Raw genomic sequence first — 18211 nt, 5'->3', positions numbered from 1 at the left:
GTGGATCCTAAGTACAAACCGGTGAAACAGTTCCACCGCCGGTTTAACGAAGAAAGGCGCAAAGCTATTGGAGAATAAGTAGCCATGCTCTTAGCGGCTGGCTTTATCATTGAGGTTTTCCATCCGGAATGGCTGGCTAATCCGGTGCTGGTCCTTAAGAAAAACGGCACCTGGCGCATGTGTGTGGATTACACAGATCTTAATAAGGCCTGTCCAGCAGATCCTTTTGCCCTCCCCTGTATTGATCAAATTATTGATGCTACGGCGGGTTGTGAGCGTTTGAGTTTTCTGGATGCATATTCTGGTTATCATCAGATCAAGATGGCGGTTAAGGACCAGGAGAAGACGGTGTTCATAACTCCCTTTGGAGCCTTCTGCTATGTATCTATGCCCTTTGGGCTCAAGAGTGGCCAGGCAACTTACCAACGGTGTGTGCAGAATTGCCTTCATAAACAGATTGGCCGTAATGTACATGCCTATGTGGATGATATTGTGGTTAAGTCAAGGGAGAAGGAGACTCTGGTTGACGATTTGAAGGAAACCTTTGATAACCTGAGGACGTACAAGATGATGCTCAACCCGGCCAAGTGTGTCTTTGGTGTACCGGCAGGCAAGTTATTGGGTTTTCTGGTGTCCAATAGGGGAATTGAGGCTAATCCGGAGAAGATCACAGCAATCACCTCCCTGGCTAAACCAAAGTGTATCAATGATGTTCAACGCTTGGCAGGTCGGATTGCCGCGTTGAGCCGGTTTATCAGCCGCCTTGGTGAGAAGGCGATCCCTTTGTATCAGATGTTGAAGAAGACAGATCAATTCGTCTGGAGTTCTGCTGCTGATAAAGCGTTTGAGGATTTAAAGCGGCAGTTGGCCAATCCGCCTGTGCTTGCCGCTCCAATTGATAAGGAGCCGTTGCTGCTATATGTCGCCGCTAATGCTCGTGCGGTCAGTGTGGCTATTGTGGTGGAGCGAAAGGAGGCAGGCAAGGAGCATCCGGTTCAGCGTCTGGTTTACTATATCAGTGAGGTGCTTATTGAGTCCAAGCAAAGGTATCCGCATTGGTAGAAGCTGGTATATGGAGTTTTTATGGCAAGCCGGAAGCTTAACTTCCAGGGACACCCTATCACAGTGGTCAGTTCTGCTCCCTTGGGAGATATAATCCAGAACCGAGAAGCGACTGGCCGGATTGCCAAGTGGGCTATAGAGCTTGGGCCGCACGGATTGAAATACGTGCCTCGGACGACGGTCAAGTCTCAAGCACTTGTCGATTTCATCAATGATTGGACAGAACTGCAAGCACCTGAAGAGAAGCCGGATCACACATATTGGACTATCCATTTTGACGGGTCTAGGCAATTGGAGGGCTCGGGGGCTGGAGTCGTGTTAACTTCCCCACGAGGTGATAAATTTTGTTATGTTCTCCGCTTAATGTTCCCTTGTACTAACAATGCAGCTGAGTATGAAGCCTTACTCCATGGTCTCTGGATGACTAAGGAGATGAATCTAAGCCGAGTTAAGTGCTTCGGTGACTCGGACCTGGTGGCTCAGCAGGTGTCTGGCACTTGGGATTCTAAGGACCCACTCATGGCAGCATATCGTCGTGAGTTGGATATTGTTGCAGGTCACTTCAAAGGTTATCAGGTGGACCACGTGGACCGCCGGAAGAATGAAGCGGCGGACACTTTAAGCCGATTGGGCTCTCAACGCAAACCGGTCCCGCCCAATGTTTTCCTAGATGTGCTGCACAACCCGTCGGTCAAGCTCCCTGGTGAAGAGGATTTAGCTATTCCTGATCCGGAGGCTCAATTGGTGGCAGCTCTGTTGGGGAACGTAGTAATTTCAAAAAATTTCCTACGCACACGCAAGATCATGGTGATGATATAGCAACGAGGGGAGAGTGTTGTCTACGTACCCTTGTAGACCGAAGCGGAAGCGTTGACGCAACATAGAGGAAGTAGTCGTACGTCCTCCGGTTAAACCGATCCAAGTACCGTTACTCCGGCACCTCCGAGTTCTTGACACGCGTACAGCTCGATGACGCACCCTCGATCTCCGATCCAGCAGAGGCGCCGAGGGGGAGTTCCGTCAGCACGACGGCGTGGTGACGATCTTGATGTTCTCCTGTTGCAGGGCTTCGCCTAAGCACCGCTACAATATGACCGAGGTGTAATATCGTGGAGGGGGCACCGCACACGGCTAAGGAACGATCAATGATCAACTTGTGTGTTCTAGGGTGCCCCCCTACCCCCGTATATAAAGGAGGGAGGGAGGAGGTGGCCGGCCCTAGGGGGGGCGCGCCATGAGGAGGGGGAAACCTACTCCAAGTAGGTTTCCCTCTCTTTTCCTTATCTTATTTGGATGGGGAAGGAAAGAGTACTAGTATTAGGAAGTAGTACTAGTAGTAGTAATAGGAAGAGGGGGAAGGAGAAAGGAAAGGGGGGGCCGGCCCCCCTCCCCAATTCGGATTGGGCTTGGGGGGGCGCGCCCCCCTCCCTTGCTCCTTCTCTCTTCCTCCTACATGGGCCCAATAAGGCCCATATACCTCCCGGGGGGTTCCGGTAACCTCCCGGGGCTCCAAACTTCTCCGGAACCTTTCCGGTGTCCAAATATATCCGTCCAATATATCAATCTTTATGTCTCGACCATTTCGAGACTCCTCGTCATGTCCGTAATCATATCCGGGACTCCGAACAACCTTCGGTACATCAAAATACATAAACTCATAATATAACTGTCATCGAAACCTTAAGCGTGCGGACCCTACGGTTCGAGAACGATGTAGACATGACTGAGACACATCTCTGGTCAATAACCAATAGCGGGACCTGGATGCCCATATTGGTTCCCACATATTCTACGAAGATCTTTATCGGTCAAACCGCATAACAACATACGTTGTTCCCTTTGTCATCGGTATGTTACTTGTCCGAGATTCGATCGTCGGTATCCAATACCTAGTTCAATGTCATTATCGACAAGTCTCTTTACTCGTTCTGTAATACTTCATCTTATAACTAACTCATTAGTTACATGCTTGCAAGGCTTAGGTGATGAGTATTGCCGAGAGGGCCCAGAGATACCTCTCCGACAATCGGAGTGACAAAACCTAATCTCGAATTATGCTAACTCAACATGTACCTTCGGAGACACCTGTAGTACTCCTTTATAATCACCCAGTTACATTGTGACGTTTGGTAGTACCCAAAGTGTTCCTCCGGTAAACGGGAGTTACACAATTCTCATAGTTACAGGAACATGTATAAGTCATGAAGGAAGCAATAGCAGAATACTAAACGATCAAGTGCTAAGCTAACGGGATGGGTCATGTCAATCACCTCATTCTCCTAATGATGTGATCCCATTAATCAAATGACAACACATGTCAATGGTTAGGAAACATAACCATCTTTGATTAATGAGCTAGTCAAGTAGAGGCATACTAGTGACTATATGTTTGTCTATGTATTCACACATGTATCATGTTTCCGGTTAATACAATTCTAGCATGAATAATAAACATTTATCATGATATGAGGAAATAAATAATAACTTTATTATTGCCTCTAGGGCATATTTCCTTCAGTCTCCCACTTGCACTAGAGTCAATAATCTAGATTACATAGTAATGATTCTAACACCCATGGAGTCTTGGTGCTGATCATGTTTTGCTCGTGAGAGAGGCTTAGTCAACGGGTCTGCAACATTCAGATCCGTATGTATCTTGCAAATCTCTATGTCTCCCACTTGGACTTGGTCCCGAATGGAATTGAAGCGTCTCTTGATGTGCTTGGTCCTCTTGTGAAATCTGGATTCCTTTGCCAAGGCAATTGCACCAGTATTGTCACAGAAGATCTTCATTGGTCCCGATGCACTAGGTATGACACCTAGATCGGAAATGAACTCCTTCATCCAGACTCCTTCATTTGCTGCTTCAGAAGCAGCTATGTACTCCGCTTCACATGTAGATCCTGCCACGACGCTTTGTTTAGAACTGCACCAACTTACAGCTCCACCGTTTAATAAAAACACGTATCCGGTCTGCGATTTAGAATCGTCCGGATCAGTGTCAAAGCTTGCATCGACGTAACCATTTACGACTAGCTCTTTGTCACCTCCATATACGAGAAACATATCCTTAGTCCTTTTCAGGTATTTCAGGATGTTCTTGACCGCTGTCCAGTGATCCACTCCTGGATTACTTTGGTACCTACCTGCCAAGCTTATTGCTAAGCATACGTCAGGTCTGGTACACAGCATTGCATACATGATAGAGCCTATGGCTGAAGCATAGGGAACATCTTTCATTTTCTCTCTATCTTCTGCTGTGGTCGGGCATTGAGTTTGACTCAACTTCACACCTTGTAGCACAGGCAAGAATCCTTTCTTTGCCTGATCCATTTTGAACTTTTTCAAAATTTTGTCAAGGTATGTACTTTGTGAAAGTCCTATTAAGCGTCTTGATCTATCTCTATAGATCTTGATGCCCAATATGTAAGCAGCTTCACCGAGGTCTTTCATAGAAAAACTTTTATTCAAGTATCCCTTTATGCTATCCAGAAATTCTATATCATTTCCAATTAATAATATGTCATCAACATATAAAACTAGAAATGCTACAGAGCTCCCACTCACTTTCTTGTAAATACAGGCTTCTCCAAAAGTCTGTATAAAACCATATGCTTTGATCACACTATCAAAACGTTTATTCCAACTCCGAGATGCTTGCACCAGTCCATAAATGGAACGTTGGAGCTTGCACACTTTGTCAGCACCTTTTGGATCAACAAAACCTTCAGGTTGCATCATATACAACTCTTCTTCTAGAAATCCATTCAAGAATGCAGTCTTGACATCCATTTGCCAAATTTCATAATCATGAAATGCAGCAATAGCCAACATGATTCGGACAGACTTAAGCATCGCTACGGGTGAGAAAGTCTCATCGTAGTCAACCCCTTGAACTTGTCGAAAACCTTTTGCAACAAGTCGAGCTTTGTAGACAGTAACATTACCATCAGCGTCAGTCTTCTTCTTAAAGATCCATTTATTCTCAATGGCTTGCCGATCATCGGGCAAGTCAACCAAAGTCCATACTTTGTTTTCATACATGGATCCTATCTCAGATTTCATGGCCTCTAGCCATTTTGCGGAATCTGGGCTCATCATCGCTTCCTCATAGTTCGTAGGTTCATCATGGTCTAGTAACATGACTTCCAGAATAGGATTTCCGTACCACTCTGGTGCGGATCTTACTCTGGTAGACCTACGAGGTTCAGTAGAAACTTGATCTGAAGTTTCATGATCAATATCATTAGCTTCCTCACTAATTGGTGTAGTTGTCACAGGAACCGGTTCTTGTGATGAACTACTTTCCAATAAGGGAGTAGATACAGTTATCTCATCAAGTTCTATTTTCCTCCCACTCACTTCTTTCGAGAGAAACTCCTTCTCTAGAAAGGATCCGATTTTAGCAACGAAAATCTTGCCTTCAGATCTGTGATAGAAGGTGTACCCAATTGTCTCCTTTGGGTATCCTATGAAGACACATTTCTCCGATTTGGGTTCGAGCTTATCTGGTTGAAGTTTCTTCACATAAGCATCGCAGCCCCAAACTTTGAGAAACGACAACTTTGGTTTCTTGCCAAACCACAGTTCATAAGGCGTCGTCTCAACGGATTTTGATGGTGCCCTATTTAACGTGAATGCGGCCGTCTCTAAAGCATAACCCCAAAACGATAGCGGTAAATCGGTAAGAGACATCATAGATCGCACCATATCAAGTAAAGTACGATTACGACGTTCGGACACACCATTTCGCTGTGGTGTTCCAGGTGGCGTGAGTTGCGAAACTATTCCACATTGTTTCAAATGTAAACCAAACTCGTAACTCAAATATTCTCCTCCACGATCAGATCGTAGAAACTTTATTTTCTTGTTACGATGATTTTCTACTTCACTCTGAAATTCTTTGAACTTTTCAAATGTTTCAGACTTGTGCTTCATCAAGTAGATATACCCATATCTGCTCAAATCATCTGTGAAGGTGAGGAAATAACGATATCCGCCACGAGCCTCAACATTCATCGGACCACATACATCTGTATGTATGATTTCCAACAAATCTGTTGCTCTCTCCATAGATCCGGAGAACGGTGTTTTGGTCATCTTGCCCATGAGGCACGGTTCGCAAGTACCAAGTGATTCATAATCAAGTGATTCCAGAAGTCCATCAGTATGGAGTTTCTTCATGCGTTTTACACCGATATGACCTAAACGGCAGTGCCACAAATATGTTGCACTATCATTATCAACTCTGCATCTTTTGGCTTCAACATTATGAATATGTGTATCACTACTATCGAGATTTAATAAAAATAGACCACTCTTCAAGGGTGCATGACCATAAAAGATATTACTCATATAAATAGAACAACCATTATTCTCTGATTTAAATGAATAACCGTCTCGCATCAAACAAGATCCAGATATAATGTTCATGCTCAACGCAGGCACCAAATAACAATTATTCAGGTCTAAAACTAATCCCGATGGTAGATGTAGAGGTAGCGTGCCGACCGCGATCACATCGACTTTGGAACCATTTCCCACGCGCATCGTCACCTCGTCCTTAGCTAATCTTTGCTTAATCCGTAGTCCCTGTTTCGAGTTGCAAATGTTAGCAACAGAACCAGTATCAAATACCCAGGTGCTACTGCGAGCATTAGTAAGGTACACATCAATAACATGTATATCACATATACCTTTGTTCACTTTGCCATCCTTCTTATCCGCCAAATACTTGGGGCAGTTCCGCTTCCAGTGTCCAGTCTGCTTGCAGTAGAAGCACTCAGTTTCAGGCTTAGGTCCAGACTTGGGTTTCTTCACTTGAGCAGCAACTTGTTTGCCGTTCCTTTTGAAGTTCCCCTTCTTCTTCCCTTTGCCCCTTTTCTTGAAACCAGTGGTCTTGTTGACCATCAACACTTGATGCTCCTTTTTGATTTCTACCTCCGCGGCTTTCAGCATCGCGAAGAGCTCGGGAATAGTCTTGTTCATCCCTTGCATATTATAGTTCATCACAAAGCTCTTGTAGCTTGGTGGCAGTGATTGGAGAATTCTGTCAATGACGCTATCATCCGGAAGATTAACTCCCAGTTGAATCAAGTGATTATTATACCCAGACATTTTGAGTATATGCTCACTGACAGAACTGTTCTCCTCCATCTTGCAGCTGTAGAACTTATTGGAGACTTCATATCTCTCAATCCGGGCATTTGCTTGAAATATTAACTTCAACTCCTGGAACATCTCATATGCCCCATGACGTTCAAAACGTCGTTGAAGACCCGGTTCTAAGCCGTAAAGCATGGCACACTGAACTATAGAGTAGTCATCAGCTTTGCTCTGCCAGACGTTCTTAACGTCGTCAGTTGCATCAGCAGCAGGCCTGGCACCCAGCGGTGCTTCCAGGACGTAACTCTTCTGTGCAGCAATGAGGATAATCCTCAGGTTACGGACCCAGTCCGTGTAATTGCTACCATCATCTTTCAATTTTGTTTTCTCAAGGAACGCATTAAAATTCAACGGAACAACAGCACGAGCCATCTATCTACAAACAAACATAGACAAGCAAAATACTATCAGGTACTAAGTTCATGATAAATTTAAGTTCAATTAATCATATTACTAAAGAACTCCCACTTAGACAGACATCTCTCTAGTCATCTAAGTGATTACGTGATCCAAATCAACTAAACCATGTCCGATCATCACGTGAGATGGAGTAGTTTCAATGGTGAACATCTCTATGTTGATCATATCTACTATATGATTCACGCTCGACCTTTCGGTCCCCGTGTTCCGAGGCCATATCTGTATATGCTAGGCTCGTCAAGTATAACCTGAGTATTCCGCGTGTGCAACTGTTTTGCACCCGTTGTATTTGAACGTAGAGCCTATCACACCCGATCATCACGTGGTGTCTCAGCACGAAGAACTTTCGCAACGGTGCATACTCAGGGAGAACACTTCTTGATAATTAGTGAGAGATCATCTTAAAATGCTACCGTCAATCAAAGCAAGATAAGATGCATAAAGGATAAACATCACATGCAATCAATATAAGTGATATGATATGGCCATCATCATCTTGTGCTTGTGATCTCCATCTTCGAAGCACCGTCGTGATCACCATCGTCACCGGCGCGACACCTTGATCTCCATCGTAGCATCGTTGTCGTTACGCCATCTATTGCTTCTACGACTATCGCTACCGCTTAGTGATAAAGTAAAGCAATTACAGGGCGTTTGCATTTCATACAATAAAGCGACAACCATATGGCTCCTGCCAGTTGCCGATAACTTCGGTTACAAAACATGATCATCTCATACAATAAAATATAGCATCATGTCTTGGCCATATCACATCACAACATGCCCTGCAAAAACAAGTTAGACGTCCTCTACTTTGTTGTTGCAAATTTTACGTGGCTGCTACGGGCTTAAGCAAGAACCAATCTCACCTACGCATCAAAACCACAACGATAGTTTGTCAAATAGACTCCGTTTTAACCTTCACAAGGACCGGGCGTAGCCACACTCGGTTCAACTAAAGTGAGAGAGACAGACACCCGCCAGCCACCTTTAAGCACGAGTGCTCGTAACGGTGAAACCAGTCTCGCGTAAGCGTACGCGTAATGTCGGTCCGGGCCGCTTCATCTCACAATACCGCTGAACCAAAGTATGACATGCTGGTAGGCAGTATGACTTATATCGTCCACAACTCACTTGTGTTCTACTCGTGCATATAACATCAACGCATAAAACCTAGGCTCGGATGCCACTGTTGGGGAACGTAGTAATTTCAAAAAATTCCTACGCACACGCAAGATCATGGTGATGATATAGCAACGAGGGGAGAGTGTTGTCTACGTACCCTTGTAGACCGAAGCGGAAGCGTTGACGCAACGTAGAGGAAGTAGTCGTACGTCCTCCGGTTCAACCGATCCAAGTACCGTTACTCCGGCACCTCCGAGTTCTTGACACGCGTACAGCTCGATGACGCACCCTCGATCTCCGATCCAGCAGAGGCGCCGAGGGGGAGTTCCGTCAGCACGACGGCGTGGTGACGATCTTGATGTTCTCCTGTTGCAGGGCTTCGCCTAAGCACCGCTACAATATGACCGAGGTGTAATATCGTGGAGGGGGGCACCGCACACGGCTAAGGAACGATCAATGATCAACTTGTGTGTTCTAGGGTGCCCCCCTACCCCCGTATATAAAGGAGGGAGGGAGGAGGTGGCCGGCCCTAGGGGGGCGCGCCATGAGGAGGGGGAAACCTACTCCAAGTAGGTTTCCCTCTCTTTTCCTTATCTTATTTGGATGGGGAAGGAAAGAGTACTAGTATTAGGAAGTAGTACTAGTAGTAGTAATAGGAAGAGGGGGAAGGAGAAAGGAAAGGGGGGCCGGCCCCCCTCCCCAATTCGGATTGGGCTTGGGGGGGCGCGCCCCCCTCCCTTGCTCCTTCTCTCTTCCTCCTACATGGGCCCAATAAGGCCCATATACCTCCCGGGGGGTTCCGGTAACCTCCCGGGGCTCCAAACTTCTCCGGAACCTTTCCGGTGTCCAAATATATCCGTCCAATATATCAATCTTTATGTCTCGACCATTTCGAGACTCCTCGTCATGTCCGTAATCATATCCGGGACTCCGAACAACCTTCGGTACATCAAAATACATAAACTCATAATATAACTGTCATCGAAACCTTAAGCGTGCGGACCCTACGGTTCGAGAACGATGTAGACATGACTGAGACACATCTCTGGTCAATAACCAATAGCGGGACCTGGATGCCCATATTGGTTCCCACATATTCTACGAAGATCTTTATCGGTCAAACCGCATAACAACATACGTTGTTCCCTTTGTCATCGGTATGTTACTTGTCCGAGATTCGATCGTCGGTATCCAATACCTAGTTCAATCTCGTTATCGACAAGTCTCTTTACTCGTTCTGTAATACTTCATCTTATAACTAACTCATTAGTTACATGCTTGCAAGGCTTAGGTGATGAGTATTGCCGAGAGGGCCCAGAGATACCTCTCCGACAATCGGAGTGACAAAACCTAATCTCGAATTATGCTAACTCAACATGTACCTTCGGAGACACCTGTAGTACTCCTTTATAATCACCCAGTTACGTTGTGACGTTTGGTAGTACCCAAAGTGTTCCTCCGGTAAACGGGAGTTACACAATTCTCATAGTTACAGGAACATGTATAAGTCATGAAGGAAGCAATAGCAGAATACTAAACGATCAAGTGCTAAGCTAACGGGATGGGTCATGTCAATCACCTCATTCTCCTAATGATGTGATCCCGTTAATCAAATGACAACACATGTCAATGGTTAGGAAACATAACCATCTTTGATTAATGAGCTAGTCAAGTAGAGGCATACTAGTGACTATATGTTTGTCTATGTATTCACACATGTATCATGTTTCCGGTTAATACAATTCTAGCATGAATAATAAACATTTATCATGATATGAGGAAATAAATAATAACTTTATTATTGCCTCTAGGGCATATTTCCTTCAAGCTCTTCATGTCATTCCGGATTGGACGCTTCCTTACCTTGCGTACTTGAACCAGGGCGAGTTACCAGAGGATGAGACTCTGGCCCCGCAGATAATCCGGCTATCCAAGTCCATGACTATTGTCAATGGCGAGTTGCATCATTGCAGTGTGTCAGGGGCATTTCAACGCTGTGTGTCCCCTGAAGAAGGCTGTGAAATCTTGCGTGAGATCCACGAAGGAGATTGTGGTCACCATGCCGGTTCAAAATCTCTGGTGGCTAAAGCATTTCGCCATGGCTTCTATTGGTTGACTGCTCATGCTGATGCGGAAGATCTGGTCAAACGATGTGACGGTTGCCAAAAGTTCTCAAGATGTGCTCATGTGCCGGCTCAAGAATTGAGAATGATTCCAATCACTTGGCCGTTTGCGACTTGGGGGCTTGTAGGATCTAGAAGTAGATGTGTCTAGAGGGGGGTGATTAGACACATAATGCTCAAGTTGCAATTTTTAAGCTTTTTCGGTTTAAGTGGAGTTTAGGCACAATTTCAACACACTCAATACATATCAAGCAAGCATGCAAAGAGTATATGAGCAGCGGAATGTAAAGCATGCAACTTGCAAGAATGTAAAGGGAAGGGTTTGGAGAGATCAAACGCAATTGGAGACACGGATGTTTTTCCCATGGTTCGGATAGGTGGTGCTATCCTACATCCACGTTGATGGAGACTTCAACCCACGAAGGGTAACGGTTGCGCGAGTCCACACAGGGCTCCACCCAAGGGTAACGGTTGCGCGAGTCCACACAGGGCTCCACCCACGAAGGGTCCACGAAGAAGCAACCACCCACAAAGGGTCCACGAAGAAGCAACCTTGTCTATCCCACCATGGCCATCGTCCACACAGGACTTGCCTCACTAGTGGTAGATCTTCACGAAGTAGGAGATCTCCTTGCCCTTACAAACTCCTTGGTTCAACTCCACAATCTTGTCGGAGGCTCCCAAGTGACACCTAGCCAATCTAGGAGACACCACTCTCCAAGAAGTAACAAATGGTGTGTAGGTAATGAACTCCTTGCTCTTGTGCTTCAAATGATAGTCTCCCCAACACTCAACTCTCTCTCATAGGATTTGGATTTGGTGGAAACAAGATTTGAGTGGAAAGCAACTTGGGAAGGCTAGAGATCAAGATTCATATGGTAGGAATGGAATGCCTTGGTCTCAACACATGAGTAGGTGGTTCTCTCTCAGAACATGTGAGTTGGAATGGTGTATGTGTTCTGATGGCTCTCTCATCGAATGAGGAGGAGGTGGAGGGGTATATATAGCCTCCACACAAAATCCAACCATTACACACAGTTTTCCAATCTCGATGGGACCGAATCAATAAACTAGGTCGGACCGAAAATGTAAACCTAGTGACCGTTAGAGATTTCGGTGGGACCGACTGGATCAACTCGGTGGGACCGATGTGCTAGGGTTAGGGTAAATCCAAAACTTGGTTTGACCGATTACTCAAACTCGGTGGGACCAATTTGGGTAATAAGTGAAACTGAGATTTGATCAAGCAAACTCGGTGGGACCGATTGCATATCTTGGTGGGACCGAGAATATTGCAATGGGTAACAGAGAGTTTGCAAGCCCATCTCGGTGAGACCGAGATCCCATCGGTGAGACCGAACTGATTAGGGTTTGGCAGTGGCTTATGACAAGTGAAACTCGATGGCGCCAGATAGGAAGAATCGGTAGGACCGAGTTTGGCTTAGGGTTTAGGTCATATGTGGAAGTGGGAGAGTAGCTGAGGATTTTGGAGCATATCATTAAGCACATGATGCAAGAGACTCATTAAGCAACACCTCATCCCTCCTTGATAGTATTGGCTTTTCCTATGGACTCAATGTGATCTTGGTTCACTAAAATGTAAAATGAAGAGTCTTGAGCTTGAAGCTTTAGCCAATCCTTTGTCCTTAGCATCTTGAAGGAGTTCCCACAACCTTTAGTCCATGCCACTCCGTTGTTGAACTTATCTGAAACATACTAGATAGAAACATTAGTCCAACAAGAGATATGTTGTCATCAATTACCAAAACCACCTAGGGAGCACTTGTGCTTTCAATCTCCCCCTTTTTGGTAATTGATGGCAACATACATCAAAGCTTTAGATAAAGATATAAAGAACAGCAAGTAAAGCTTTGGAAGGACATGTAACAAGCATAGGCTCCCCCTACATGTATGCACTCATGTAAATATGAAATATAGAGGCATGTGAGAGCATAACCATGACAGAGTAGGCAATGTGTTACATGTATCTTGGCCATATGCATCAGAGCAAAAGATTATCAAGGAAAATACCTTCATGCTCATGAGTCCTTCTTGCAAACAGTATGTACACAAGCAAGAACTCGTCATACTCATGATTTTGATGCATATACTTACCTTGTGGTCTTGAGTTGGCTTAGGATGGAATGAACTTGCACAAACAAAGTTAGATAACACAGGTACATCCACTAGCCAGAGCAAACAAAAGAAACCACAAGAATACCAAGACTGGGATGACATGTAGAGAGTAAGTACTAGGTACTATATTGAATTCAACATGTCCCCAAGAATAAAGATATGCAATGAATTTGACTGATTTCTTTCCCTTAGGTGTCTTGCTCCCCCTGAATCTTACATGGGATATTGGGAGAAGATAGGGAACAGAAAATCAGAGCTGAAAGATACAAATGAACATGTCTTTCCCCCTAAAAAGACATGTGACATCTCTCCTCTTGAACATCAAGCATCAAGCATCTGGGATCCTTGAGTATTCTCTCCCCCTGGAAGTCTCTCTCTCCCCCTTAATACTTTCTCTCTTGTAGGTTTGATCCTTGAGACTTTTTCTCTCCCTTGATGTGATCTCTCTCTCCTACAAGCTTTGATGTGATCTCTCTCTCCCCCTTTGACATCAATTTCCAAGAAGGGCTTTCTGGAATCCGTCGTATAGGTTTGGTCCTTGAGACTCAGCACAAAGCAATGGATAAAACTGTGATGCTTGTAGAGGACAAGATTCATTGAGTAGAGCAGGATCAGAAGAAATATAGAACAAGTGGCAAACTATTTTTCCTGTGGCGAAGTCGGTGGCACCGAGTGGTATGTTTCGGTGGCACCGAAAAGATTCAGTTGGACCGAAAATTACAAGTCGGTGAAACCGAGTTCACATAGAGAAAAACACTTGTCACCTCAGCTCACTAGACATGTAGGATCTCACAAAGATTTGCAATGAATTACCTGAAGGATTTGCAAGGAATTAAATGCAAAAAATGCAGAACAAAAACCAAAAAGAAAAGAGTGAAAGTTTCTAGATGAAGTTTTTTTTGAAAAAGAAGGAAACAAATATCCAAGGGACAAATGCAATAACTCAGAAAAGAGCACAGGAGAACTTCATCTAGAATTGGGCGGTGACATAGTCACCTATGTTAGAGTATATTGACTTAGGAGTCAAGTGAGGACACTTGATCATAGGCCATACTCATCGTTTAAGCTCAAAATGGGGTTACCATTTTTCGTTTAAGCATCTTGATGTATTCACATCTTGTTGAGTTGCTTTGACTCATGTCTTGGAGTAAAGCTTCTCTAAGATGGAATAACATACCTTGGGTGGTGGTGTGGTTCTTGCTCATGTAGTAGAACTTGTGTGGGTGCTCAAGGTTGATGTAGTTCATCAAGAGTTGGGAGCACCACTTGGAGCTTGAGTTCATCTACCTACATGGGTTAGTTCTTGCAAGGAAGAGCACTTGTGTATCCAAAAATGACAATCATGAAGCTTAACATAGAATTTGTCAAAGGATATGTTTGAGTGGTTTTGTGCTTCCCTGTCTTCAACCACTATTGTGTAGAGTCTTGGTGATGTAGAGATTGCTCAAGATATGAGTGAGTCACAATCTCATGGAATTAGATTCAACCAAGCACCTACATGGGTTAGACAACATGCAAGGTACAAATATATCTAAGACATAAGATAGTTATCATAAGAGATATATCATGTATTAGTCATAAGCTCATGTCTTGCATGTATCCAATGGAGTTTCTACTCCAAGTTCGAAGCATCAATAGAAGGAAATATGCCCTAGAGGCAATAATAAAGTTATTATTTATTTCCTTATATCATGATAAATGTTTATTATTCATGCTAGAATTGTATTAACCGGAAACATAATACATGTGTGAATACATAGACAAACTTAGTGTCACTAGTATGCCTCTACTTGACTAGCTCGTTAATCAAAGATGGTTATGTTTCCTGACCATGAACAAAGTGTTGTTATTTGATTAAGGAGGTCACATCATTAGTTGAATGATCTGATTGACATGACCCATTCCTTTAGCTTAGCACCCGATAGTATGTTGCTATTGCTTTCTTCATGACTTATACATGTTCCTATAACTATGAGATTATGCAACTCCTGTTTATCGGAGGAACACTTTGGGTACTACCAAACGTCACAACGTAACTGGGTGATTATAAAGGAGTACTACAGGTGTCTCCAAAGGTACATGTTGGGTTGGCGTATTTCGAGATTAGGTTTTGTCACTCCGATTGTCGGAGAGGTATCTCTGGGCCCTCTCGGTAATGCACATCACATAAGCCTTGCAAGCATTGCAACTAATGAGTTAGTTGCGGGATGATGTATTACAGAACGAGTAAAGAGACTTGCCGGTAATGAGATTGAACTAGGTATTGGATACCGACGATCGAATCTCGGGCAAGTAACATACCGATGACAAAGGGAACAACGTATGTTGTTATGCGGTCTGACCGATAAAGATCTTCGTAGAATATGTAGGAGCCAATGTGGGCATCCAGGTCCCGCTATTGGTTATTGACCGAAGACGTGTCTCGGTCATGTCTACATTGTTCTCGAACCCGTAGGGTCCGCACACTTAAGGTTACGATGACAGTTATATTATGAGTTTATGCATTTTGATGTACCGAAGGTTGTTCGGAGTCCCGGATGTGATCACGGACATGACGAGGAGTCTCGAAATGGTCGAGACGTAAAGATTGATATATTGGAAGCCTATGTTTGGATATCGGAAGTGTTCCGGGTGAAATCGGGATTTTACCGGAGTACCGGGAAGGTTACCGGAACCCCCCGGGAGCTAAATGGGCCATGATGGGCCTTAGTGGAAAAGAGAAGAGGCAGCCCTACATGGGCTGCGCGCCTCCCCCTTCCCCTAGTCCTATTAGGACTAGGAGAGGTGGCCGGCCCCCTCTCTCTCTTTTCCCCCTCCGCGAATCCTATTCCAACTAGGATTGGGGGGGGGGATCCTACTCCCAGAGGGAGTAGGACTCTCCTGGCGCGCCTCCTGTGGCCGGCCAGCCTCCCCCCTCTAATCCTTTATATACTAAGGCAGAGGCACCCCAGAAACACACAAGTTGATCCACGTTATCTATTCCTTAGTCATGTGCGGCGCCCCCAGCCACCATAGTCCTCGATAATACTGTAGCGGAGTTTAGGCGAAGCCCTGCTGTTGTAGTACATCAAGATCGTCACCATGCCGTCGTGCTGACGGAACTCTTCCCCGACACTTTGCTGGATCGGAGTCCGGGGATCGTCATCGAGCTGAACGTGTGCTCGAACTCGGAGGTGCCGTAGTTTTGGTGCTTGATCGGTTGGATCGTGAAGACGTACGACTACTTCCTCTATGTTGTGTCAACGCTTCCGCATTCGGTCTGCATGGGTACGTAGACAGCACTCTCCCCTCTCGTTGCTATGCATCACATGATCTTGCGTGTGCGTAGGAATTTTTTTGAAATTACTATGAAAACCAACAGTGGCATCCGAGCCTACGTTATTTATGTTGATGTTATATGCACGAGTAGAACACAAGTGAGTTGTGGGCGATATAAGTCATACTGCCTACCAGCATGTCATACTTTGGTTCGGCGGTATTGTTGGACGAGACGACCCGGACCAACATTACGCGTACGCTTACGCGAGATCGGTTCCCCGGACGTGCTTTGCACATAGGTGGCTTGCGGGCGACTGTCTCTCCAACTTTAGTTGAACCAAGTGTGGCTACGCCCGGTCCTTGCGAAGGTTAAAACGGAGTCTATTTGACAAACTATCGTTGTGGTTTTGATGCGTAGGTGAGATTGGTTCTTGCTTAAGCCCGTAGCAGCCACGTAAAACTTGCAACAACAAAGTAGAGGACGTCTAACTTGTTTTTGCAGGGCATGTTGTGATGTGATATGGTCAAGGCATGATGCTGAATTTTATTGTATGAGATGATCATGTTTTGTAACCGAGTTATCGGCAACTGGCAGGAGCCATATGGTTGTCGCTTTATTGTATGCAATGCAATCGCGATGTAATGCTTTACTTTATTACTAAACGGTAGTGATAGTCGTGGAAGCATAAGATTGGCGAGACGACAACGATGCTATGATGGAGATCAAGGTGTCGCGCCGGTGACGATGGTGATCACGACGGTGCTTCGAAGATGGAGATCACAAGCACAAGATGATGATGGCCATATCATATCACTTATATTGATTGCATGTGATGTTTATCTTTTATGCATCTTATCTTGCTTTGATTGATGGTAGCATTATAAGATGATCTCTCACTAAATTATCAAGAAGTGTTCTCCCTGAGTATGCATCATTGCCAAAGTTCGTCGTGCCCAGACACCACGTGATGATCGGGTGTGATAAGCTCTATGTCCATCTACAACGGGTGCAAGCCAGTTTTTGCACACATAGAATACTCAGGTTAAACTTGACGAGCCTAGCATATGCAGATATGGCCTCGGAACACGGAGACCGAAAGGTCGAGCGTGAATCATATAGTAGATATGATCAACATAACGATGTTCACCATTGAAAACTACTCCATCTCACGTGATGATCGGTTATGGTTTAGTTGATTTGGATCACGTGATCACTTAGAGGATTAGAGGGATGTCTATCTAAGTGGGAGTTCTTAAGTAATTTGATTAATTGAACTTAAACTTATCATGAACTTAGTACCTGATAGTATCTTGCTTGTTTATGTTGATTGTAGATAGATGGCTCGTGCTGTTGTTCTGTTGAATTTTAATGCGTTCCTTGAGAAAGCAAAGTTGAAAGATGATGATAGCAATTATACGGACTGGGTCCGTAACCTGAGGATTATCCTCATTGCTGCTCAGAAGAATTACGTCCTGGAAGCACCGCTAGGTGCCAGGCCTGCTGCTGGAGCAACACCAGATGTTATGAACGTCTGGCAGAGCAAAGCTGATGACTACTCGATAGTTCAGTGTGCCATGCTTTACGGCTTAGAATCGGGACTTCAACGACGTTTTGAACGTCATGGAGCATATGAGATGTTCCAGGAGTTGAAGTTGATATTTCAAGCAAATGCCTGGATTGAGAGATATGAAGTCTCCAATAAGTTCTATAGCTGCAAGATGGAGGAGAACAGTTCTGTCAGTGAGCATATACTCAAAATGTCTGGGTATAATAATCACTTGATTCAATTGGGAGTTAATCTTCCGGATGATTGCGTCATTGACAGAATTCTCCAATCACTGCCACCAAGCTACAAGAGCTTCATGATGAACTATAATATGCAAGGGATGAACAAGACTATTCCCGAGCTCTTCGCAATGCT

This window comes from Triticum aestivum, chromosome 4A, assembly GCF_018294505.1.
Source record: "Triticum aestivum cultivar Chinese Spring chromosome 4A, IWGSC CS RefSeq v2.1, whole genome shotgun sequence".
Classification (NCBI taxonomy): Eukaryota; Viridiplantae; Streptophyta; class Magnoliopsida; order Poales; family Poaceae; genus Triticum; species Triticum aestivum.
Note: the sequence above shows the minus strand (reverse complement) of the source record.